The following is a 27003-nucleotide window of genomic DNA, read 5'->3' as shown; positions in this document are numbered from 1 at the left end:
AGACCATTGATATTCTCCAAAAACATTCTTGTATTAATAGTAAACGTGAAAAACACAATAAAACAAATTGTAAACTTTGACCTTCCAATTTTCTAAATACGAGTACAACTCAAATTTGTCTATTTTAAAGGCATTGGATACGTACACTTTGTAATGATTATGAGTCCTCACTTGAAAATTTCTAACTAATGCGCGGAGGAATCCAATCACTCTTGCTTTCAGCCGTTTACCTACAAGATCTTTTCCAGTCTATTTTATCATCAGATGAGGGCTTCTTATTCATATAAAGAATTTTCTTTAATATCGGTAAACTTTTTCTTAATTGTTCTGATGACTTAACACTTGTTTTTCACAGATTTTAGTTATTGAGGCCTTCTTACGTGTTCCTGTTCCTGCTACTTTATGAAAGACTGCAAAATTCTGGCAGACCAAGATATGTTTTTTTATTTTTCTTAGGCGATTTCATTTCTATAGTCTAGTCTATAGTATATTCTAGTCTATAGTCTAGTCTCTAGTTTAGAGTCTTGTCTAGAGTCCAGTATAGAGTCTAGTCTATAGTCTTGTCTATGGTCTAATCTATAGTCTACTCTATAGTCTAGTATATGGTATAGTCAATAGTCGAGTGTATAGTCTAGTCCATAGTCTAGTCTATGTATAGTCCAGTCTATAGTTTAGTCTATAGTCTAGTCCATAGTCTAGCCCATAGTCTAGTCTATAGTTTAGTCTATAGTCTAGTCTATAGTCTAGTCTATAGTCTAGTCTATGGTATAGTCAATAGTCTAGTCTATGTATAGTCTAGTCTATAGTTTAGTCTATAGTCTAGTCCATAGTCTAGTCTATAGTCTAGTCTATGGTCTAGTCTATAGTCTAATCTATAGTCCAGTCTATAGTCTAGTCTATGTTATAGTCAATAATCGAGTACATAGTCTAGTCTATGTATAGTCAAGTCTATAGTCAAGTCTATAGTCTAGTCTATAGTCTAGTCTATAGTCTAGTCTATAGTCTAGTCTATAGTCTAGTCTATAGTCTAGTCTATAGTATAGTCTATAGTCTAGTCTATAGTCTAGTCTATAGTCTAGTCTATAGTCTAGTCTATAGTCTAGTCTATAGTCTAGTCTATAGTCTAGTCTATAGTCTAGTCTATAGTCTAGTCTATAGTCTAGTCTATAGTCTAGTCTATAGTCTAGTCTATAGTCTAGTCTATAGTCTAGTCTATAGTCTAGTCTATAGTCTAGTCTATAGTCTAGTCTATAGTCTAGTCTATAGTCTAGTCTATAGTCTAGTCTATAGTCTAGTCTATAGTCTAGTCTATAGTCTAGTCTATAGTCTAGTCTATAGTCTAGTCTATAGTCTAGTCTATAGTCTAGTCTATAGTCTAGTCTATAGTCTAGTCTATAGTCTAGTCTATAGTCTAGTCTAGTCTAGTCTATAGTCTAGTCTAGTCTAGCTATAGTCTAGTCTATAGTCTAGTCTATAGTCTAGTCTAGTCTAGTCTATAGTCTAGTCTATAGTCTAGTCTATAGTCTAGTCTATAGTCTAGTCTATAGTCTAGTCTATAGTCTAGTCTATAGTCTAGCCTATAGTCTAGTCTATAGTCTAGTCTATAGTCTAGTCTATATTCTAGTCAATAGTCTAGTCTATAGTCTAGTCTATAGTCTAGTCTATAGTCTAGTCTATAGTCTAGTCTATAGTCTAGTCTATAGTCTAGTCTATAGTCTAGTCTATAGTCTAGTCTATAGTCTAGTCTATAGTCTAGTCTATAGTCTAGTCTATAGTCTAGTCTATAGTCTAGTCTATAGTCTAGTCTATAGTCTAGTCTATAGTCTAGTCTATAGTCTAGTCTATAGTCTAGTCTATAGTCTAGTCTATAGTCTAGTCTATAGTCTAGTCTATAGTCTAGTCTATAGTCTAGTCTATAGTCTAGTCTATAGTCTAGTCTATAGTCTAGTCTATAGTCTAGTCTATAGTCTAGTCTATAGTCTAGTCTATAGTCTAGTCTATAGTCTAGTCTATAGTCTAGTCTATAGTCTAGTCTATAGTCTAGTCTATAGTCTAGTCTATAGTCTAGTCTATAGTCTAGTCTATAGTCTAGTCTATAGTCTAGTCTATAGTCTAGTCTATAGTCTAGTCTATAGTCTAGTCTATAGTCTAGTCTAGCTAGTCTAGTCTATAGTCTAGTCTATAGTCTAGTCTATAGTCCAGTCTATAGTCCTAGTCCTATAGTCTAGTCCTATATCTAGTCTAGTCTAGTCTATAGTCTAGTCTATAGTCTAGTCTATAGTCTAGTCTATAGTCTAGTCTATTAGTCTAGTCTATAGTCTAGTCTATAGTCTAGTCTATAGTCTAGTCTATAGTCTAGTCTATAGTCTAGTCTATAGTCTAGTCTATAGTCTAGTCTATAGTCTAGTCTGTAGTCTAGTCTATAGTCTAGTCTATAGTCTAAATGCATTTTTGTAAGTAAGCATAAATTTGTAATTTTTTTAAATGTTTAGATTAAATCATAAAATAAAATTCCAAATATTTACGCCATAAGTTTGATGAGAAGTAATAAATATATATATATATATATATATATATATATATATATATATAGAATTCGGATTGGTAAAGGACTAGTTACGAAGAACCAGACTGAGTACCTGACAATAGACTAGACTAAGTAGAATAAAATGTAGGCTAGACTAGACTATAATCTAGACTATAGACTAGACTATAGACTAGATTATAGACTAGACTATAGACTGGACTATAGGCTAGACTATAGACTATACTATAGACTAGACTATAGACTAGACTATAGACTAGACTATAGACTAGACTATAGACTAGACTATAGACTAGACTATAGACTAGACTATAGACTATACTATAGACTAGACTATAGACTAGACTATAGACTAGACTATAGACTAGACTATAGACTAGACTATAGACTAGACTATAGACTAGACTATAGACTAGACTATAGACTAGACTATAGACTAGACTATAGACTAGACTATGGACTAGACTATGGACTAGACTGTAGACTAGACTATAGACTAGACTATAGACTAGACTATAGACTAGACTATAGACTAGACTATAGAACTAGACTATAGATTAGACTATAGACTAGACTATAGACTAGACTATAGACTATAGACTAGACTATAGACTAGACTAGACTATAGACTAGTCTATAGTCTAGTCTATGGTCTAGTCTATAGTCTAGTCTATAGACTAGACTAGACTATAGACTAGTCTATAGTCTATAGTCTAGTCTATAGTCTAGTCTATAGTCTAGTCTATAGTCTAGTCTATAGTCTAGTCTATAGTCTAGTCTATAGTCTAGTCTATAGTCTAGTCTATAGTCTAGTCTATAGTCTAGTCTATAGTCTAGTCTATAGTCTAGTCTATAGTCTAGTCTAGTCTAGTCTATAGTCTAGTCTATAGACTAGACTATAGTAGTCTATAGTCTAGTCTATAGTCTAGTCTATAGTCTAGTCTATAGTCTAGTCTATAGTCTAGTCTATAGTCTAGTCTATAGTCTAGTCTATAGTCTAGTCTATAGTCTAGTCTATAGTCTAGTCTATAGTCTAGTCTATAGTCTAGTCTATAGTCTAGTCTATAGTCTAGTCTATAGTCTAGTCTATAGTCTAGTCTATAGTCTAGTCTATAGTCTAGTCTATAGTCTAGTCTATAGTCTAGTCTATAGTCTAGTCTATAGTCTAGTCTATAGTCTAGTCTATAGTCTAGTCTATAGTCTAGTCTATAGTCTAGTCTATAGTCTAGTCTATAGTCTAGTCTATAGTCTAGTCTATAGTCTAGTCTATAGTCTAGTCTATAGTCTAGTCTAGTCTAGTCTATAGTCTAGTCTATAGTCTAGTCTATAGTCTAGTCTATAGTCTAGTCTATAGTCTAGTCTATAGTCTAGTCTATAGTCTAGTCTATTGTCTAGTCTATAGTCTAGTCTATAGTCTAGTATATAGTCTATTCTATAGGCTAGTCTATAGTCTAGTCTATAATATAGTCTACAGTTTATTGTACTTAGTCTAGTCTATTGTCTAGTATTCAGTCTGGTTCTTCGTAACGAGTTAAATCCTTACCATTCTGAATTCTAGAAGGAATACGGCAGACGAGGAACTGTGAGCTTCTAAATATAAATCGTTAGATGTCAAATGATCACATCATTTTTATATACTTCTAATCAAACTTATGGCGTAAATATTTTGGAATTTTATTTTATGATTTAATCTAAACATTTACAAAAAATTACAAATTTATGCTTAATTACAAAAATGCATTAATCTCTATGTAAACTACTAATAAAAAATTGAAAGTTTTTATAATATAGAAATATGCAATATAGTCAACACTTGACAACGTGACCAAACACCACCAACTGTTTTCTACTGTCTGCTAGAGAAACAAACTTTTTTTAAGATTTCTATAAAATTTAGCAAAGTCTAGGTTTAGAATAGAAGCTTGCAAAAAAAGAAAATAAAATTGATGGCGCAACTTATAGATATTTAGTTGTAACTACTAAATACAATTTTATTTATTGTTTGATTGAAATAGCTAGAATATTAACATGTATTTACGTTTATTTTTGCAATACATATTATTGTTGTTTTTGTATTGCAATTAACGGTATTTTATGTTAATACTTTAACATTAACATTGAACTTAACTTAGCTAACAAAAAGTTGTTTTTTTTCTATTGAATTATTATTATTCTTATTGCAAATGTGTGTAAATCGAAGAAAAAAGTGGCAATTAAAATTTTTATTCTAACGTTTTACCCCCTTATGCACAAACAAAATTTTTATTTTATAAACGGTTTATAAATGCGATTTTGTATGGAAATTTTGTTTTATAAACCTTTTATAAAATAAAAATGTTGTTTGTGAATAAGGGGGTTATAATTTTATATTTATATTGGCTAGCAATCAATGGCTTAAAGACAGTGCCAATTTAAACAAATAAAGGCGGATGTTATTTTTATATTTATTTTTGCTTTATTTAAATGACATTTGTAAGATTTTTAAAGGTTAAACTCTGGTTTAGAAGTTGTTTATTGTAATTATTTAGTTGTAAGCTTTTCGCTATTGGAACACATTTGTTTTCTTTTTCCAATTACATATTATTATATGTTCTACCTAAACGTATGATTAATATTAATTCAAGGTTAAAAGAGAATTTATGTTGTGTTGAGAGTGGTTTTAATTTAATTATAGTATTGTATATTTATTATATAATGATTTATAGCTAATTTTATACAGTACGTCACTATTTTGCTGTATATCTGTTGTCTTGAATATATTTTAGACTCTACTCTGGTCTAGTTCTAGTTTACTCTTGATTATTAGTCCAGTCTATAGTATCAATTATAGTCTGGACAATAGTCTATTCTATAGCCTAGACCATAGCGTTGTATACAGTCGGGACCATAGTTTACTCAAAGTCTAGTCTATAGCTGGGACTATAGTCTAGTCCATAATTATTTCTGACTTTAGTCAATTGGATGGACTAAATCTTGTACATATTATGAAATATAGTCTGGACTATAGCCTAGTCTACATTCTGCTCCATCCTAGTTCAGTTCTAATTCAGTTCTAGTTCAGTTCTAGTTCAGTTCTAGTTCAGTTCTTAGTTCAGTTCTAGTTCAGTTCTAGTTCAGTTCTAGTTTAGTTCTAGTTCAGTTCTAGTTCAGTTCTAGTTCAGTCTAGTTCAGTTCTAGTTCAGTTCTAGTTCAGTTCTAGTTCAGTTCTAGTTCAGTCTAGTTCAGTTCTAGTTCCGTCTAGTTCAGTTCTAGTTCAGTTCTAGTTCAGTTCTAGTTCAGTTCTAGTTCAGTTCTAGTTCAGTTCTAGTTCAGTTCTAGTTCAGTTCTAGTTCAGTTCTAGTCAGTTCTAGTTCAGTTCTAGTTCAGTTCTAGTTCAGTTCTAGTTCAGTTCTTAGTTCAGTTCTAGTTCAGTTCTAGTTCAGTTCTAGTTCAGTTCTAGTTCAGTTCAGTCAGTTCTAGTTCAGTTCTAGTTCAGTTCTAGTTCGTTCTAGTCAGTTCTAGTTGCAGTTCTAGTTCAGTTCTAGTTCAGTTCTAGTTCAGTTCTAGTTCAGTTCTAGTTCAGTTCTAGTTCAGTTCTAGTTCAGTTTTAGTTCAATTCTAGTTCAGTTCTAGTTCAGTTCTAGTTCAGTTCTAGTTCAGTTCTAGTTCAGTTCTAGTTCAGTTCTAGTTCAGTTCTAGTTCAGTTCTATTTCAGTTCTAGTTCAGTTCTAGTCAGTTCTAGTTAAGTTCTAGTTCAGTTCTAGTTCAGTTCTAGTTCAGTTCTAGTTCAGTTCTAGTTCAGTTCTAGTTCAGTTCTAGTTCAGTTCTAGTTCAGTTCTAGTTCAGTTCTAGTTCAGTTCTAGTTCAGTTCTAGTTCAGTTCTAGTTCAGTTCTAGTTCAGTTCTAGTTCAGTTCTAGTTCAGTTCTAGTTCAGTTCTAGTTCAGTTCTAGTTCAGTTCTAGTTCAGTTCTAGTTCAGTTCTAGTTCCGTTCTAGTTCTAGTTCAGTTCTAGTTCATTTCTAGTTCAGTTCTAGTTCAGTTCTAGTTCAGTTCTAGTTCAGTTCTAGTTCAGTTCTAGTTCACTTCTAGTTCAGTTTAGTTCAGTTCTAGTTCAGTTCTAGTTCAGTTCTAGTTCAGTTCTAGTTCAGTTCTAGTTCAGTTCTAGTTCAGTTCTAGTTCAGTTCTAGTTCAGTTCTAGTTCAGTTCTAGTTCAGTTCTAGTTCAGTTCTAGTTCAGTTCTAGTTCAGTTCTAGTTCAGTTCTAGTTCAGTTCTAGTTCAGTTCTAGTTCAGTCTAGTCAGTTCTAGTTCAGTTCTAGTTCAGTTCTAGATCAGTTCTAGTTCAGTTCTAGTTCAGTTCTAGTTCAGTTCTAGTTCAGTTCTAGTTCAGTTCTAGTTCAGTTCTAGTTCAGTTCTAGTTCAGTTCTAGTTCAGTTCTAGTTCAGTTCTAGTTCAGTTCTAGTTCAGTTCTAGTTCTAGTTCAGTTCTAGTTCAGTTCTAGTTCAGTTCTAGTTCAGTTCTAGTTCAGTTCTAGTTCAGTTCTAGTTCAGTTCTAGTTCAGTTCTAGTTCAGTTCTAGTTCAGTTCTAGTTCAGTTCTAGTTCAGTTCTAGTTCAGTTCTAGTTCAGTTCTAGTTCAGTTCTAGTTCAGTTCTAGTTCAGTTCTAGTTCCGTTCTAGTTCTAGTTCAGTTAGTTCATTTCTAGTTCAGTTCTAGTTCAGTTCTAGTTCAGTTCTAGTTCAGTTCTAGTTCAGTTCTAGTTCACTTCTAGTTCAGTTCTAGTTCAGTTCTAGTTCAGTTCTAGTTCAGTTCTAGTTCAGTTCTAGTTCAGTTCTAGTTCAGTTCTAGTTCAGTTCTAGTTCAGTTCTAGTTCAGTTCTAGTTCAGTTCTAGTTCAGTTCTAGTTCAGTTCTAGTTCAGTTCTAGTTCAGTTCTAGTTCAGTTCTAGTTCAGTTCTAGTTCAGTTCTAGTTCAGTTCTAGTTCAGTTCTAGTTCAGTTCTAGTTCAGTTCTAGTTCAGTTCTAGTTCAGTTCTAGTTCAGTTCTAGTTCAGTTCTAGTTCAGTTCTAGTTCAGTTCTAGTTCAGTTCTAGTTCAGTTCTAGTTCAGTTCTAGTTCAGTTTAGTTCAGTTCTAGTTCAGTTCTAGTTCAGTTCTAGTTCAGTTCTAGTTCAGTTCTAGTTCAGTTCTAGTTCAGTTCTAGTTCAGTTCTAGTTCAGTTCTAGTTCAATTCTAGTTCAGTTCTAGTTCAGTTCTAGTTCAGTTCTAGTTCAGTTCTAGTTCAGTTCTAGTTCAGTTCTAGTTCAGTTCTAGTTTAGTTCTAGTTCAGTTCTAGTTCAGTTCTAGTTCAGTTCTAGTTCAGTTCTAGTTCAGTTCTAGTTCAGTTCTAGTTCAGTTCTAGTTCAGTTCTAGTTCAGTTCTAGTTCAGTTCTAGTTCAGTTCTAGTTCAGTTCTAGTTCAGTTCTAGTTCAGTTCTAGTTCAGTTCTAGTTCAGTTCTAGTTCAGTTCTAGTTCAGTTCTAGTTCAGTTCTAGTTCAGTTCTAGTTCAGTTCTAGTTCAGTTCTAGTTCAGTTCTAGTTCAGTTCTAGTTCAGTTCTAGTTCAGTTCTAGTTCAGTTCTAGTTCAGTTCTAGTTCAGTTCTAGTTCAGTTCTAGTTCAGTTCTAGTTCAGTTCTAGTTCAGTTCTAGTTCAGTTCTAGTTCAGTTCTAGTTCAGTTCTAGTTCAGTTCTAGTTCAGTTCTAGTTCAGTTCTAGTTCAGTTCTAGTTCAGTTCTAGTTCAGTTCTAGTTCAGTTCTAGTTCAGTTCTAGTTCAGTTCTAGTTCAGTTCTAGTTCAGTTCTAGTTCAGTTCTAGTTCAGTTCTAGTTCAGTTCTAGTTCAGTTCTAGTTCAGTTCTAGTTCAGTTCTAGTTCATTTCTAGTTCAGTTCTAGTTCAGTTCAAGTTCAGTTCAAGTTCAAGTTCAGTTCTAGTTCAGTTCTATTTCAGTTCTAGTTCAGTTCTAGTTCAGTTCTAGTTCAGTTCTAGTTCAGTTCTAGTTCAGTTCTAGTTCAGTTCTAGTTCAGTTCTAGTTCAGTTCTAGTTCAGTTCTAGTTCAGTTCTAGTTCAGTTCTAGTTCAGTTCTAGTTCAGTTCTAGTTCAGTTCTAGTTCAGTTCTAGTTCAGTTCTAGTTCAGTTCTAGTTCAGTTCTAGTTCAGTTCTAGTTCAGTTCTAGTTCAGTTCTAGTTCAGTTCTAGTTCAGTCTAGTTCAGTTCTAGTTCAGTTCTAGTTCAGTTTCTAGTTCAGTTCTAGTTCAGTTCTAGTTCAGTTCTAGTTCAGTTCTAGTTCAGTTCTAGTTCAGTTCTAGTTCTAGTTAGTTTCTAGTTCAGTTCTAGTTCAGTTCTAGTTCAGTTCTAGTTCAGTTCAGTTCTAGTTAGTTCAGTTTAGTTCAGTTCTAGTTCAGTTCTAGTTCAGTTATAGTTCTAGTTCAGTTCTAGTTCTAGTTCTAGTTCTAGTTCTAGTTCAGTTCTAGTTCAGTTCTAGTTCAGTTCTAGTTCAGTTCTAGTTCAGTTCTAGTTCGTTCTAGTTCAGTTCTAGTTCAGTTCTAGTTCAGTTCTAGTTCAGTTCTAGTTCAGTTCTAGTTCAGTTCTAGTTCAGTTCTAGTTCAGTTCTAGTTCAGTTCTAGTTCAGTTCTAGTTCAGTTCTAGTTCAGTTCTAGTTCAGTTCTAGTTCAGTTCTAGTTCAGTTCTAGTTCAGTTCTAGTTCAGTTCTAGTTCAGTTCTAGTTCAGTTCTAGTTCAGTTCTAGTTCAGTTCTAGTTCAGTTCTAGTTCAGTTCTAGTTCAGTTCTAGTTCAGTTCTAGTTCAGTTCTAGTTCAGTTCTAGTTCAGTTCTAGTTCAGTTCTAGTTCAGTTCTAGTTCAGTTCTAGTTCAGTTCTAGTTCAGTTCTAGTTCAGTTCTAGTTCAGTTCTGGTTCTAGTTCAGTTCTGGTTCTAGTTCAGTTCTGGTTCTAGTTCAGTTCTGGTTCTAGTTCAGTTCTAGTTCAGTTCTGGTTCAGTTCTGGTTCAGTTCTGGTTCAGTTCTAGTTCAGTTCTAGTTCAGTTCTAGTTCAGTTCTAGTTCAGTTCTAGTTCAGTTCTAGTTCAGTTCTAGTTCAGTTCTAGTTCAGTTCTAGTTCAGTTCTAGTTCAGTTCTAGTTCTGTTCTAGTTCAGTTCTAGTTCAGTTCTAGTTCAGTTCTACTTCAGTTCTAGTTCAGTTCTTGTTCAGTTCTTGTTCAGTTCTAGTTCAGTTCTAGTTCAGATCTAATACAAGTCTAGTTCAAGTCTAATCTATAGTCTGGACTATAGTCTAGTCATAAATTTGGACTTTAGTCTAAAATTTGGACTATATTCTAAGTCTGAATAGTCTAGTCTACAGTCTTTGTATAGTCCGGTCCATATTCTATAATCTAGTCCATTGTCTAGTCTAAAGTCTAGTCTGTACTATTGTCTATAGTTCTGTAGAAGCCTATTGTCTAAGCTATGTTCTTTGAACTAACCGACTGGACTATCATACATCGATTTTTTACTATTTAGTATAAATAGTTATAAAAAAGCTATTCAATTGTGTTATTTATCACTTTCCTGGTACTTTCTTAAGCATTTTTCTTTAAATTATACATTTTAAAATGTTTAAACTTTTTTTTAACTTATCACATATACTTAAATATAACAAAGTTTTTCTGGGTCAATTTTATTATTTTTTTAACTTCAAATACTATTTGTTTTATATTTGTTTATTTTCAAAACTATTGTTTACATATTTTGTCAAGATAATAATAAAAAATATAATAAGAAATTTAAGATAAGCAAACAGAAAAAAATTAAGAAAAAAACTAGGTAAATATAGAAAAAAAGTTAATAAACATACACACCACTGTCATTATGAAATTTTAGTTTTTTTCTTCAAAAAACTAAAACTCATCACTCATTTATAAAAACAGACTGCCAGTCAACCAACCAACCCGCCACCCTAAAATGTAAGAACAAATTCTGGGTCAAATTTGTCATTTCTTAAAAAAAATATATATGTTTAAAACTAAAAAAAAAATAAATATTCTACGTGTGTTTCAATTTCAAAAAAATTTCGATACATTATTAAAAAGATTTCAAATTCTAGATAGCATAGCGAACGCATTGTTTTCAGTATCAGATGTTCTAAATTTTGCCTAGAACTTGATTTTAGTTATTAAATGAAATTTTATTTCAAAAAATCAAAATGTTTGCCAAGAATTATCAAACTTAAGTGTTTACTTTACAACGAAAATAAATAGATATTTATAGTTTTTAAAAGAAATTATTTGTTTAGATTTAGTTGTCGAAAAACTGCATTAATATTCTGTAAATTTTCCACACTTTGATTTTAGCCCATTAAGGCAACCCACCACAAAATATTGAATGATGACAGACTAGTGACAAAAGTATTTGCTCTCGCCACAACTGTTAAGTGTCTTGTTCAGTTCTGGGTCAACCAGATGAAAATTAGTTAATTTAGATTAATGAACTTAAAGAAAAACGAAACAAATGTGATTGTAAAGGAAGCTAAAATCAGCAGAAATAAATAAAATAGAAAGGGAAATGTACACATGTATCTGTGTATGTAAGTATGTATATTAATAGTACCAATCAGGCACTTTCCCCAAAAACAAAAGTACCTTTTTCTGTAATTTTGTTTTTAAAACAAATATTCATAAGTTAAGACTTGAATTGTCTTTTCTCCTAAACACTGTCTTTATTTTATATTCTACTGTGTCTTCATGCCAAGGCTGTATCTGTAAGTGTGTAAAAACCTTAGTAGGGGTACTTTTATAATAATTTTTCAAATATATTTGTAAAAAGCAATATTATGCCTCGTTTCTTTATTTATATATCTAACATTCTCAGACGGTTTATACATAGAGTCTAAGCTAATAAACAGCACTTTATTCTAAGGGAAGTATGCCAAGTGAAAGTAATCATAACACTGAACTAGATCAAACTAGATCAGAACTAGAACAGAACTAAACATAACATAGTACTAGAACAGAACAGAACTAGAAAAGAACTAGAACAGAACTAGAACAGAACTAGAACAACAGAACTAGAACTAGAACAGAACTAGAACAGAACTAGAACAGAACTAGAACAGAACTAGAACAGAACTAGAACAGAACTAGAACAGAACTAGAACAGAACTAGAACAGAACTAGAACAGAACTAGAACAGAACTAGAACAGAACTAGAACAGAACTAGAACAGAACTAGAACAGAACTAGAACAGAACTAGAACAAAACTAGAACAGAACTAGAACAGAATTAGAACTAGAACAGAACTAGAACAGAACTAGAACAGAACTAGAACAGAACTAGAACAGAACTAGAACAGAACTAGAACAGAACTAGAACAGAACTAGAACAGAACTAGAACAGAACTAGAACAGAACTAGAACTAGAACAGAACTAGAACTAGAACAGAACTAGAACTAGAACAGAACTAGAACAGAACTAGAACAGAACTAGAACAGAACTAGAACAGAACTAGAACAGAACTAGAACAGAACTAGAACAGAACTAGAACAGAACTAGAACAGAACTAGAACAGAACTAGAACAGAACTAGAACAGAACTAGAACAGAACTAGAACAGAACTAGAACAGAACTAGAACAGAACTAGAACAGAACTAGAACAGAACTAGAACAGAACTAGAACAGAACTAGAACAGAACTAGAACAGAACTAGAACAGAACTAGAACAGAACTAGAACAGAACTAGAACAGAACTAGAACAGAATTAGAACAGAACTAGAACATTACTAGAACAGAACTGGAACAGAACTAGAACAGAACTAGAACAGAACTAGAACAGAACTAGAACAGAACTAGCACAGAACTAGCACAGAACTAGAACAGAACTAGAACAGAACTAGAACAAAACTAGAACAGAACTAGAACAGAACTAGAACAGAACTAGAACAGAACAGAACTAGAACAGAACTAGATCAAAACTAGATCAGAACTAGAACAGAACTAAACAGAACTAGAACAGAACTAGAACAGAACTAGAAAAGAACTAGAACAGAACTAGAACAGAACTAGAACAGAACAGAACTAGAACTAGAACTAGAACTAGAACAGAACTAGAACAGAACTAGAACAGAACTAGAACAGAACTAGAACAGAACTAGAACAGAACTAGAACAGAACTAGAACAGAACTAGAACAGAACTAGAACAGAACTAGAACAGAACTAGAACAGAACTAGAACAGAACTAGAACAGAACTAGAACAGAACTAGAACAGAACTAGAACAGAACTAGAACAGAACTAGAACAGAACTAGAACAGAACTAGAACAGAACTAGAACAGAACTAGAACAGAACTAGAACAGAACTAGAACAGAACTAGAACAGAACTAGAAAAAACTAGAACAGAACTAGAACAGAACTAGAACAGAATTAGAACTAGAACAGAACTAGAACAGAACTAGAACAGAACTAGAACAGAACTAGAACAGAACTAGAACAGAACTAGAACAGAACTAGAACAGAACAGAACTAGAACAGAACTAGAACTAGAACAGACAATAGAACAGAACTAGAACAGAACTAGAACAGAACTAGAACAGAACTAGAACTAGAACAGAACCTAGCACAGAACTAGAACATTACTAGAAACAGAACTGCCGAACAGAACTAGAACAGAACTAGGAACCCGAACTAGAACAGAACTAGAACAGAACTAGAACAGAACTAGCACAGAACTAGCACAGAACTAGAACAGAACTAGAACAGAACTAGAACAAAACTAGAACAGAACTAGCACAGAACTAGCACAGAACTAGAACAGAACTAGAACAGAACTAGAACAGAACTAGACAGAACAGAACAGAACTAGAACAGAACTAGAACAGAACTAGAACAGAACTAGAACAGAACTGAACAGAATAGAACAGAACTAGAACAGAACTCGAACAGAACTAGAACAGAACTAGAACAGAACTAGAACAGAACTAGAACAGAACTAGAACAGAACTAGAACAGAACTAGAAACAGAACTAGAACAGAACTAGAACAGAACTAGAACAGAACTAGAACAGAACTAGAACAGAACTAGAACTAGAACTAGACCAGAACTAGAACAGAACTAGAACAGAACTAGAACAGAACTAGAACAGAACTAGAACAGAACTAGAACAGAACTAGAACAGAACTAGAACAGAACTAGAACAGAACTAGAACAGAACTAGAACAGAACTAGAACAGAACTAGAACAGAACTAGAACAGAACTAGAACAGAACTAGAACAGAACTAGAACAGAACTAGAAACAGAACTAGAACAGAACTAGAACAGAACTAGAACAGAACTAGAACAGAACTAGAACAGAACTAGAACAGAACTAGAACAGAACATAGAACAGAACTAGAACAGAACTAGAACAGAAACTAGAACAGAACTAGAACAGAACTAGCAAACAGAACAGAACTAGAACAGAACTAGAACAGAACTAGAACAGAACAGAACTAGAACGAACTAGAACAGAACTAGAACAGAACAGAACTAGAACAGAACTAGAACAGAACTAGAACAGAACTAGAACAGACAGAACTAGGACCAGAACTAGAACAGAACTAGAACAGAACTTGATCAGAACTAAACAGAACTAGAACAGAACTAGAACAGAACTAGAACAGAATTAGAACAGAACTAGAACAGAACTAGAACAGAATTAGAACAGAACTAGAACAGAACTAGAACAGAACTAGAACAGAACTAGAACAGAACTAGAACAGAACTAGAATAGAACTAGAATAGAACTAGAACAGAACTAGAACAGAACTAGAACAGAACTAGAACAAAACTAGAACAGAACTAGAACTGAATTATTCAGAACATAAAAGATTATCAAATCCTACATACTTGTTTAGGCTTACCTTCCCCTCTTAATAAACGTACTTAAGTATTGTATTTTTTTGCATTCTTAATTAATTTGCCATAAATTATGAGTATTTTATTAACAATTTCAATGTCAAAGTTAACGCGCAAAACGTTTATTTTTTTTCTTTTTTCGTATTCTTGCTGTCATTAATTGCTGTAAACTAGTATTTTTGCGACTACTGGTGATCATTTAAAGAAAAAAGTTCTCAGAGCGGGAATATAGAAAAAAGAGTCATTGGAAAACTGCAAAAGAAAATATACAAAAAAGTATTAAAAACTAAAATCAGTTAATTGAAAATGAGAGCCATTGATAGGTAAGGAGTCAATATTAAGGTTCAAAGGACCATTTGTATAAGATTGTACCACAATTAATAAAAGATATCTTAAGAATTATAAACAAGTTAACGAGAAAAACAATTTTAAGATTCGAAGAACCATTTAAAATAAAATAGTTTACCCTTAATCTAGAACTTCATAGTTCTTACATCAACTATTTTTACTCAACTCTAACATTTCAATTCCGGATTTCCTCTAACCCCTGATTTTACATTTCTTTATTAAATTGTATAATATTTAGTTTCAACTTATAGTTTTAAAAAGTTTCTCATTTAACCTGTCATTAAATTCATGAATAACAATTAATATTTCATTTTTTATTCTAACTCTATGGAATACTATTAAGTACAATCTTGTTAATTTATGGTCATTTAATACTATTTACCGTTAGTGGAATAAATTATAAAATAAATTATTACAGCGAATAATTAATTCACATAAAATTCCAAAACCTAATAATAAATGCAAGAGAATTGAAAGGTGTTAGAGGGGTAATAAATCAAGTTCAAATATTGGTTATTTCACTTTAATAGTCATAAATGTTCTTGTAGTGCTTCAAGAACTTCTTAACTTCCAAAAAGTCTTTTATTTTTGTACCTGTTACAAATTTTCATTATTGCCACCTGTTTCGTGGGTTTAATAATAAAAATCCTGTTTTTTGTCTTAATATTATTTATGTATACAACTTACATGTTATAAATTCGTAACACCTTCAAGTTTATCTACGGTTTGTAGCTTTTATAACTTTATTAATTGATTTCTTAATTATTACAAATATGCTGCCATAAACGATCATGGAAATAATTAGCTGGCGACACTATATGTGGTACTAAAATAAAAAATATAATTTAAAAATTTTGAGAAGGGAGGGTTCGATAAGTACGTCAGTTGCTAACTGAAGATCTAAAACTATACTGAAACTGAACTAGAACTAAACAAGAACTAAACTAGAACTGAACTAGAACTTGACTAGAACTGAACTAGAACTGAACTAGAACTGAACTAGAACTGAACTAGAACTGAACTAGAACTGAACTAGAACTGAACTAGAACTGAACTAGAAACTGAAACTAGAACTGAACTAGAACTGAACTAGAACTGAACTAGAACTGAACTAGAACTGAACTAGAACTGAACTAGAACTGAACTAACTGAAACAACTGAACAACAACTGAACAACAACTGAACTAGAACTGACAGAACTGAACTAACTGAACTAGAACTGAACTAGAACTGAACTAGAACTGAACTAGAACTGAACTAGAACTGAACTAGAACTGAACTAGAACTGAACTAGAATGAACTAGAACTGAACTGAACTAGAACTGAACTAGAACTGAACTAGAACTGAACTAGAACTGAACTAGAACTGAGCTAGAACTGAACTAGAACTGAACTAGAACTGAACTAGAACTGAACTAGAACTGAACTAGAACTGAACTAGAACTGAACTAGAACTGAACTAGAACTGAACTAGAACTGAACTAGAACTGAACTAGAACTGAACTAGAACTGAACTAGAACTGAACTAGAACTGAACTAGAACTGAACTAGAACTGAACTAGAACTGAACTAGAACTGAACTAGAACTGAACTAGAACTGAACTAGAACTGAACTAGAACTGAACTAGAACTGAACTAGAACTGAACTAGAATTGAACTAGAACTGAACTAGAACTGAACTAGAACTGAACTAGAACTGAACTAGAACTGAACTAGAACTGAACTAGAACTGAACTAGAACTGAACTAGAACTGAACTAGAACTGAACTAGAACTGAACTAGAACTGAACTAGAACTGAACTAGAACTGAACTAGAACTGAACTAGAACTGAACTAGAACTGAACTAGAACTGAACTAGAACTGAACTAGAACTGAACTAGAACTGAACTAGAACTGAACTAGAACTGAACTAGAACTGAACTAGAACTGAACTAGAACTGAACTAGAACTGAACTAGAACTGAACTAGAACTGAACTAGAACTGAACTAGAACTGAACTAGAACTGAACTAGAACTGAACGAGAATTGAACTAGAACTAAACTAGAACTTAACTAGAACTTAACTAGAACTGAACTAGAACTAGAACTGAACTAGAACTGAACTAGAACTGAACTAGAACTGAACTAGAACTGAACTAGAACTGAACTAGAATTGAACTAGAACTAAACTAGAACTGAACTAGAACTGAACTAAAACTGAACTAGAACTGAACTAGAACTGAACTAGAACTGAACTAGAACTGAACTAGAACTGAACTGAACTAGAACTGAACTAGAACTGAACTAGAACTGAACTACAACAGAACTAGAACTGAACTAGAACTGAACTAGAACTGAACTAGAACTGAACTAGAACTGAACTAGAACTGAACTAGAACTGAACTAGAACTGAAACTGTACTGGAACGGCACTGATCAATCACATAACTTAGACTGAACTAGGTTAGTCCTCATTGACACCAGTGTATGTCTCACTTGTCTTTCGAGAGCTTCTGGTTCACCTCTGTAAATGCTATTATACTGTAAACCCGAGTTATCTCATGCTACAGTAATTTGCGTGCTACTGAGAAAGTACATGTTCTCAGATATATTTGGAAGCAAAGTAGCATTATCGCTTTCAAAAACATCGCTACAGAGCATACCGCTTATAGAAATGATTCTTAAAGCCGTTAGGTGCGAGACTGATCCTACGGAGCCATAGAAAGGCTCCATCCAATAAGCAAAAACCCACATTGGTAAAATGGGAATTATAGTTGGGAATAAGTCAATCACAGTATATTAAGGACGTTGAACTTTAAGGATCCAAAGAGTTGAAAAACATTCCTGACAAAGTTAACATTACTTCTGCTGATAACCGGAAGTTTGTTCTAGCGTGAAACTCGAAGTGATAGTTCTTGCAAAAAGAAGAATCCGCAATTTATACGGTACCCCACAAGCGACTAGAATATAGTTTCGATAGCTGATCTTATGGTGGTCTCAAGACTATCGGGTGAATTCTTTGAGAGATGGGTCAGATTTTGATCCAGGATGTACACAGCGACCAGTTATAGAGACGGTTTATTAGGGAGATTAAAAACGGAGAATATTTAGCCAGCCCAAATGAGAATAAAGAACCGAACGTGTATGTTTCTTATGGGTCTATTTAAATTTATTATAAGAGTTGGTTAATCTTCATTGCCACCAAAGTCTTGGCCAAAATTGCATTGTTTATCGAAATTTTCCCAAATTTTACTAATTTTTAACCACGAGTGTAATTTAGAATAGAATTATTTTTAAAGAATATCTTAAGTGGTTCTCTTGAAACCACTTTACACTTAGAAATACATAAGTACATACATTTTTTTTTTATAAATTCTGTGACCATTTCAAATTCTCCTTGGACTTAACTTTAGAATTTTTTATGTTATTGTTGTTGTTTAACATTTTGTTCTAGTCATTTTAAAACCTGATAAATAAAGTTAAGCGCCATTTAAAACAATTTATTAAGTTTGTTTATTGCACTATAAGCTACCGCTATTTCAATTCCAGTTTGTGATGGTGGTGGCCGCTAAGAATTCTCAGAACATAGTAAATGCAAACAATTTGGAATGGAATAGAATAGATTTACTCTTGCTTAACCTTCAAAATTAAAGAATTATGGGTGAAAAAAAGAGAGAATTCTCTCGGATAGTTAGAACTTGTAAACAACTTGTTGTCTTTGTTTTCTACCAGTAGCCTTAGTACATAGTTTTGTCTAGTCTTGTTTTATGTTCTTATTTTGTTGATATTTTACACTTACATACATACATACTTACTGCCAGCAATTACAAATGTTTATAAAAATTAATTAATTCCGGTATTTATTTATTATTTGCAAGATCTTAATAAGAAATCTTAATAGAATTTATATGCACACGATGAAAAAAAGAAAAAACAATAAAACACTAAATAGAGGGAGAGCTTTTTTTGCGCAAGCGCGCGCACCTTTTTAGTAGCATTTGCTTTTACTTTTTTGCTAAATGTTACAAGAAGTTAGGCACACTAGCTTAAGTTTAAATTCTCAACAAAAAGTCACAAATTTTATTGGTAAACAAAGAAATGTTAGTTGCCATAACCAATTTTATTTGGGACAACTAAAATATTGTTACAACCAATTTTTGTATTTAAAGATTATTGATTAAATTGCTAGTTTTTTCAAGATATCAACAATATTTTTATAAAAAAAAAAAAACTAAGAAATTTAAAAGTGTTTAAAAAGCGTTTTTGGTTGCTTTTACAAAATTTGATTAGGGCAACTAAAGTTTTCCTATATCTAATCAGAATATAATTTAGAAGTTATTTAATCACTTCTGCTATTATCTTAGTCAGAAAATTGCTTAATTTGTTATCTCAACCACTTTTTTTCTTTCCTTCCAAAATCTTGAGTAATTTCTTAAAACCGATATATCTTACTGATAAATCCATTTTATCTGATACATTACCTATGTCTAGTGTAAACACTTTGTTATTTTTTTTTTTTTTAAATACTTGCTCTTGACTTTTTAAACTTTAGAAATGCGTTTGTAATTTACAATTAGTCGTTTACAAATCGTGTGTTTACACAAAACGTTATTTCCCCCATCAGCTCAAAAAGTAACGGACTTGTTTAGTTAGCGGTGTGCTTGTGTCATTTCGTTTTTATTGAACCTGTAAAGTTGTCATAAAATTTGTTTAATGTAACTAAGAATTTTTAGATTCTAGAAAAAAATAAATACAATAAAAAATCAATTAATTAAAAAAATTAAATATAAAAAATAAATTCCATTGTTATAAAAATACTTCCTAGTTTCAAAAAGTGTAAGTTGGAAAAAAGTTTTGAAGATTCTATATATCTCAAATTTCAAATGGAAATTTAAATCATTAAACTCTATAAAATTTGCTTTGAAATGTGTTCAAAATAAGTGACACCCCTAATAAAGCCATCAAATTTTGTGTATAAAGTATGTAACTGGTTCAGATTTCGATCGTGAACTAAGTTCATACTCAGAATATTTTAAATGCGTTCTACATACTCCACTCCGCTTATTATCTTCCAAGAACAATTAGACATTGGACCTAGCTAAATCGTAATTGAAGGACTAAAAATTCTATAGCATTATGCCAGCTTTCAAAAGACAGTATGTCCGTCCTTCTCATCGTTTTGTTTTAGAACAAGTTAATTTTCTGTAAATAAATGAATAATAAATTTATAATTTATTAAAAACTATTTTAAATTGAAAACTTTTCTGAATAACATGAGTATCTTGCTATTAGGAGGATATATTCAGAAACCATTTAACCCTTCGTAATACACTTAGCAATTTCCATACTTAAAATAATATCTGATTTGGAACCAACCGATACTTGTTACAAATTCTATTAAATCCGTTAGCGTTATATCCTTGAGACAGTTGGCATCATGAGCGGAGGAATATGAATGTGTTGAGATGAACTCATATCGTGGAATTGAAATTATTTGAACAGTTAGTTAGTTAATAGTTAGTTAGTTAGTTAGTTAGTATTTAGTTAGTTAGTTAGTTAGTTAGTAGTTAGTTAGTTAGTTAGTTAGTTAGTTAGTTAGTTAGTTAGTTAGTTAGTTAGTTAGTTAGTTAGTTAGTTAGTAGTTAGTTAGTTAGTTAGTTAGTTAGTTAGTTAGTTAGTTAGTAGTTAGTTAGTTAGTTAGTTAGTTAGTTAGTTAGTTAGTTAGTAGTTAGTTAGTTAGTTAGTTAGTTAGTTAGTTAGTAGTTAGTTAGTTAGTAGTTAGTTAGTAGTAGTTAGTTAGTAGTTTAGTTAGTTAGTTAGTAGTTAGTTAGTTAGTTAGTTAGTTAGTTAGTTAGTTAGTTAGTTAGTTAGTTAGTTAGTTAGTTAGTTAGTTAGTTAGTTAGTTAGTTAGTTAGTTAGTTAGTTAGTTAGTTAGTTAGTAGTTAGTTAGTTAGTAGTTAGTTAGTTAGTTAGTTAGTTAGTTAGTTAGTTAGTTAGTTAGTTAGTTAGTTAGTTAGTTAGTTAGTTAGTTAGTTAGTTAGTTAGTAGTTAGTTAGTTAGTTAGTTAGTTAGTTAGTTAGTTAGTTAGTTAGTTAGTTAGTTAGTTAGTTAGTTAGTTAGTTAGTTAGTTAGTTAGTTAGTTAGTTAGTTAGTTAGTTAGTTAGTTAGTAGTTAGTTAGTTAGTTAGTTAGTTAGTTAGTTAGTTAGTTAGTTAGTTAGTTAGTTAGTTAGTTAGTTAGTTAGTTAGTTAGTAGTTAGTTAGTTAGTAGTTAGTTAGTTAGTTAGTTAGTTAGTTGTTAGTTAGTTAGTAGTTAATTAGTTAGTTAGTTAGTAGTTAGTTAGTTAGTTAGTTAGTTAGTTAGTTAGTTACGTTAGTTAGTTAGTTAGTTAGTTAGTTAGTTAGTTAGTTAGTTAGTAGTTAGTAGTATTAGTTAGTTAGTTAGTTAGTTAGTTAGTAGTTAGTTAGTAGTTAGTTAGTTCGTTAGTTAGTTAGTTAGTTAGTTAGTTAGTTAGTTAGTTAGTTAGTAGTTAGTTAGTTAGTTAGTTAGTTAGTTAGTTAGTTAGTTAGTTAGTTAGTTAGTTAGTTAGTTAGTTAGTTAGTTAGTTAGTTAGTTAGTTAGTTAGTTAGTTAGTTAGTTAGTTAGTTAGTTAGTTAGTTAGTTAGTAGTTAGTTAGTAGTTAGTTAGTTAGTTAGTTAGTTAGTTAGTTAGTTAGTTAGTTAGTTAGTTAGTTAGTTAGTAGTTAGTTAGTTAGTTAGTTAGTTAGTTAGTTAGTTAGTTAGTTAGTTAGTTAGTTAGTTAGTTAGTTAGTTAGTTAGTTAGTTAGTTAGTTAGTAGTTAGTTAGTTAGTTAGTTAGTTAGTTAGTTAGTTAGTTAGTTAGTTAGTTAGTTAGTTAGTTAGTTAGTTAGTTAGTTAGTTAGTTAGTTAGTTAGTTAGTTAGTTAGTTAGTTAGTTAGTTAGTAGTTAGTTAGTTAGTTAGTTAGTTAGTTAGTTAGTTAGTTAGTTAGTTAGTTAGTTAGTTAGTTAGTTAGTTAGTTAGTTAGTTAGTAGTAGTTAGTTAGTTAGTAGTTAGTTAGTTAGTTAGTTAGTTAGTTAGTTAGTTAGTTAGTTAGTTAGTTAGTTAGTAGTTAGTTACTTAGTTAGTTACAATTTGTTTCATGAAGATTCGGGATAGAAACTTCTATTGAATTTTCTAACAAGTTTTTTAAAAAACTGTAATGATTATAATCTGCAAATGAGATTTTTACTCTCAATGATCAAAGTTAATTACAATTATGTAAATTGTTAATATAATCAATTTGTATAGATTTTTAATAAAACGTATTAAGTAATTTATTTTAAAATTTATATTAAAATATTTCCTTTTTTATTGCAGGCCATCTAGGTTATGACGCGAGCATTCCTTTTGCAGCGTTGGATTTTCTTTTTATAAGGTAAGTGTTTTTTTAAAAAAAGTAATCGAAATTAATCCTAAGAATTAATAAGATATTTTTTCATAAAAAGGTCGGCGATTTTATAAAAAAAAAGTCAAAATACTGAAATCTTTAGTATTACAAATTTTCGATTTGAAACTCATATAGTCAATTTAAGGTGCCGTAATTAAGACCATTTCTAAGAAATATATATATATAAATCTCATAGTTTGTGAATATTAATTGATTTTTAAACAGCTGTCAAACAATTAACTTTACATTAATCTTACAAGTAAATTAATTGAGTTGCTAAACTGTTAATTGTTCCCATAACTTATACAAAACGCTAAGGATTTCTTTAAAACTCATAAATTTTCAATATTATACCTTTAGTGTTATATATACACAATTTCCCTCCGAAAGAGATCTCTAGATGTTGTCATCTATAAATACTTTTGCTCAATTTTGAAACAGGTTTCTTTTAAACTTGAAATTTTTAATTAAACTTTCTTTTATAAGTTTTTTTTACAATATTTTCCTTTTTAGTTTTTTTTTGTATCTGAAACATCATATTTAAGTTAAGGTTATTCTTTTGAGTCCATACAAAAACAAAAAATAACTGAAAATACCGTTAAATTTTGTTTACATAAGTTGCAGTTTAGCTTGTAATGAAACCTTAAAGGTTGTAAATACATATGTAAACAAAATCCATAAAATATATAGCAGCAATTTAAGCACCTTTTACTGCAACAAAAAAAAACAAATCGGAGAACAAAATTTCGACAATAAGCTGCAGTAAAATTTTCGAGTGGTGTCTAGAGAATTTTGAAGGAGCTAAGGCAGAATACTTAAAGTAGTAACTACTTTCTAAAACTAGTTTCTATGTGAACCCATGAGAGAGCTTTATATATCTCTGTTCTAAACAGACGTTAAATTACAAGCTCTTATTAATTATGAAAGTTTTATTTTCCCCCAAGAGCTAGACCGGTAACTAGATCTTATGGGAAACTGCTGTCGCATTAATGATATATATTTATTGCAGAGTTTGTTCCATAAATTTTTGCTACGATTTTTCTGAGATGAAACTCTGTTTTGCCAAAACTATAGTTAAACATATTATACTTACCTGATCTGCTGTAGGTGACTCCAAAACACATTGCGTATGAATGCAAGTATGTGAACGTACACAAATGCGTAACTTTAATTCTGGGTTTTAACATACATAAACGAAACTCCTTTTTATTAACCCATTGACGCACAAAACTAAACCGTTTTTATGACTATTCTATGGTCTGGGCTATGTATTATTCTTTAATGTATATTATAGACTATAGTCAGGAAAATATGCCATTCTTTAGTACGGATAATCGACTATTCTATAGTCTAGACTACAGACTATAGACTAATCTATAATCCAGACTATAGACTAATCTATAGTATAGACTATAGACTGTTCTATAATCCAGACCATAGAATGTTCTATAGTCCAGACTATAGACTGTTCTATAGTCCAGACTGTAGACTGTTCTATAGACAAGATTATAGACTGTTCTATAGACCAGACTATAGACTGTTCTATAGACCATACTATAGACTGTTCTATAGACCAGACTATAGACTGTTCTATAGTCCAGACTATAGAATGTTCTATTGTCCAGACTATAGACTGTTCTATAGCCCAGACTATAGACTGTTCTATAGCCCAGACTACAACTGTTCTATAGTCCAGACTATAGACTGTTCTATAGTCTAGACTATAGCCTGTTCTATAGTCCACTATGGCCTGTTCTATAGTTCAGACTATAGCCTGTTCTATAGTCCAGACTATAGGCTATTCTATAGTCCAGACTATAGACTATTCAATAGTCCAAACTATAGACTATTCTATAGTCCAGACTATAGAATGGTTTATAGTCCATACTATATACTGTTCCATAGTCCAGACTATACACTGTTTTATAGTTTAGACTATAGACTATTCTATAGTCCAGACTATAGTCTATTCTATAGTCCAGACTATATGGTGTTCTATAGTCCAGCCTATAGACTATTCTACAGTCCAGACTATAGACTATTCTATAGTCCAGACTATAGACTATTCTATAGTCCAGACTATAGACTATTCTATAGTCCAGACTATAGACTATTCAATAGTCCAGACTATAGACTATTGTATAGTCCAAACTATAGAATATTCTATAGTCCAGACTATAGACTATTCTATAGTCCAGACTATAGACTGTTTTAAAGTCCAGACTATATACTATTCTATAGTCCAGACTATAGAATGGTCTATAGTCCAGACTATAGACTGTTCTATAGTCCAGACTATAGACTATTCTATAGTCCAGACTATAGACTATTCTATAGTCCAGACTATATGGTGTTCTATAGCCCAGACTGTATGGTGTTCTATAGTCCAGACTATAGCCTGTTCTATAGTACAGACTATAGCCTGTTCTATAGTCCTGACTATAGATTGCTCTATAGTCCAGACAATATACTGTTCCATAGTCTAGACTATTTTATTGTCTAGACTATAGACTATTCTATAGTCCAGACTATAGACTATTCTATAGTCCAGACTATAGACTATTCTATAGTCCAGACTATAGACTATTCTATAGTCCAGACTATAGACTATTCTATAGTCCAGACTATAGACTATTCTATAGTCCAGACTATAGACTATTCTATAGTCCAGACCGAATCCGAATCATAATCTGGAGTCTCTTTTTCTGCCTATTGTTTTTAAAGATTTTTAGGTATACCCTTCTCTACCCATACCTCGTCCCCAATAGGTTAATTTTTTGGTAGTATTTCATGTTGTTGATTTTTTTTTTTTTTTTTTTTGTACAATTTTGTTTCGGCTTCCATCTGTTTTATTTTATTTATATATTTTCTGTATCAGTTTTCTTTCTCAACAAAATATGCGAATGAGTGAGTGCGTTTTTTTCGTTCATATTTTGCACTTTAGTCAATTTTTCTGGGTCAAATTTTTAATATACTATACAACAGATATACAACAAAAAAAAAAGCAACAACTACAACAACACCAAGTATATAAACTTAAAAACAATATAAACATTTTGTGGTCATTGTACTCAAGCAATGCTGCTGGTGCAGCAAACAGCAAAATGTAGCAGTGGCAACAGCAACAATGAGATACTTACTTTTTTTCATACACGCTCAAAAATGCACTTTATCATCCGACAAAAACAGACAAATTTTTACCAATACTTGTGCAAACACTGTGAGAAAAGCACAGTTTAAAATTAATGAGTACAAAAATTGAGATAATTGAGAGTGTTTTTGTTTATTTTGTTGTAAGAATATTTATTAGCAACAAATATAATGAGTAGATTTATTAACATGGCTTTGTGTTGGTGCATGTTGCAACTTGTTAGGTTTTGCTTATTTTTTGTTGGAAAAGAGCAAAAGAGGATGTAGGAGAATATATGGGATCTAGAAGAGATTTTCTATAAGTTTTTGTACCGAATAAGGTGTTAAAAGAATTTATTCTTGTGAAAAGTTTAAACTATTTTGAAAGAAAATTTATCAATATAAAAGAAAATATGCCGAGAGATTCATTTCAAGGATCTAAATGAAAAATAGGGAAAGTGCTTTCTTGCTTTCAGACATACTTAGGCACACAGAAGTATTGATGTCGAAGTGATCATTGGTTACTCTCTTGATGTCTGTTCTAAATTTATTTTAGTAAAACTCTGTGTTATTTTTAACAGTTCGTTAGAGATTTAATTCCTTCGTATTTCTGCTTATGTTAATATTAGCAATTCTAATAAAATTTGAGCTTTATAATTTTTATTTTATTTATATTTTCTACTCATATTTGTTTACATTTTCAATTATTTTGTAGCATGTTATCTATCACTATATGCTAAAGTATAAATAAATAGAAATAACCCAGCGTTATTTTATAACGATCAAATAACTATTTTAAAACAATTACTATGTCTTCTGTTCATGAAGCCTTTTCACCTAATTTGCTCTCTTTAGGGATTGTCTTTATATGTTCTAGTCAGTGTTGCCAAATTTTTTTCACAATATTCCGTCAAATCAGACTAAAAAAATCGCCAGAAATCGCCAAATTTAATTTTTCCAAAAACACTAGATTTCCGTCAAATAAATAGCATAAAAACATTAAATTATTATATTGTTTTGTTATTTAATGGTCTTTTTACATCAGAGGATTTTGTATTAATACAATGTATTATTAAAAATATGTATTGCAATCTGAAATCTTAAAATATTTTTTAATTTAAAATGTATTGTATTGAAATGTATTATCAATTTACAAAATACAGAATTAGTTTGTAGTCTTTTTGGATTTTCCTTATAATTTTACACATATCCCTTTTGAAATCCAAAAAAAATTTCATAGTACATGAATGAAAATTGTTTAATTTTGACAATAAATTGGATATTGTATTAAAGACAATGAATATTATATTAAAGAAAAGAAAAAAAATGATATTATAAAAAAGTATTGTAATGTAAAACGCCTTTCAATTCATGTATAATAATTTTACGATTTATAATTACATATTATCAAAAACAAAGAGCCAGTCTTCTGCACTTTGATTATAAGAAGCCATTGTTCCTACTTCTCTTAGTACAGATTTTGGAACATCGTAATCGAAACAACATTTGTTTGCAAGTTTGAGACCGTATCTGTAATTAAAATTCAATATATTTATAAAAACATTATACTTACTATTTCTAACAAATTTTGAAAAATAAATAATTTGCATTAAAAAATTAATTAATTAAAAAACCAAATTCACTAAATTTTATGTATATTAAAACTTATT

General features: G+C 31.2%; 1 long non-coding RNA gene across 1 annotated transcript in view; it reads left to right on the top strand.

Moving 5' to 3' along the window:
- The window catches only part of LOC119609287, a 121299-nt gene extending 99112 nt beyond the window's left edge, over positions 1-22187 (top strand). Inside the window, exon 3 of the long non-coding RNA XR_005231904.1 lies at positions 22135-22187. This is a non-coding gene — a long non-coding RNA (uncharacterized LOC119609287). The remainder of the gene's footprint in view (positions 1-22134) is intronic.
- The last annotated feature ends 4816 nt before the right edge of the window (positions 22188-27003 follow it).

The sequence above is a fragment of the Lucilia sericata genome, unplaced genomic scaffold, assembly GCF_015586225.1.
Source record: "Lucilia sericata isolate MDLA Ls3-8-SP2 unplaced genomic scaffold, ASM1558622v1 Contig000957F_arrow, whole genome shotgun sequence".
NCBI lineage: Eukaryota > Metazoa > Arthropoda > Insecta > Diptera > Calliphoridae > Lucilia > Lucilia sericata.
Note: the sequence above shows the minus strand (reverse complement) of the source record. Positions and strands in the feature narration are given on the sequence as shown.